We start from the raw sequence: 502 nt of genomic DNA, 5'->3' as shown, positions 1-502 counted from the left end.
TTGCTGGACATGGGCACCGGCGACCCCCGTGACACAAAATGGAATAAGCGAGTAAAGATAATGGATGGAAGATTATAATTTAAAAAAGTTAATTAGATCACAATAATACAATAATACCTCTTCTTGCACGATCATCATATGAGGTGGTTAAATATTCTCTCTCGCTCATCATCGATGTGGCAGGGCTTTAAATCTGGGGTTGGGCTTGTTGACGATCAGTTTTAGCTTTTTCATAAAGTGCTGCTACAACTTTTTGGCTGAAGTGTTGACGTGATGGGATGTTTTAGGCAGCGGGGCTCAAGAACGTTAGGCTTAAAGCCGGTACATCAACAATATTTGGACATAGAACCAATTATACAGCAACATGGCTTGCCATACAATCACAAGCCACACCCGGCCATTTGACTGTGCGCTGACCAGCCTTGAAAGAGGTAAAAAGTTCAATTAAGCTTCAGATAGACTACTGCCAGCGATCCATCACCCAAATGGATGTTCATTCAGC

The sequence above is a fragment of the Nematolebias whitei genome, chromosome 1 (assembly GCF_014905685.2).
Source record: "Nematolebias whitei isolate Nwh7 chromosome 1, NemWhi1, whole genome shotgun sequence".
Taxonomy (NCBI): Eukaryota; Metazoa; Chordata; class Actinopteri; order Cyprinodontiformes; family Rivulidae; genus Nematolebias; species Nematolebias whitei.
This window is presented reverse-complemented; position numbering follows the sequence as displayed.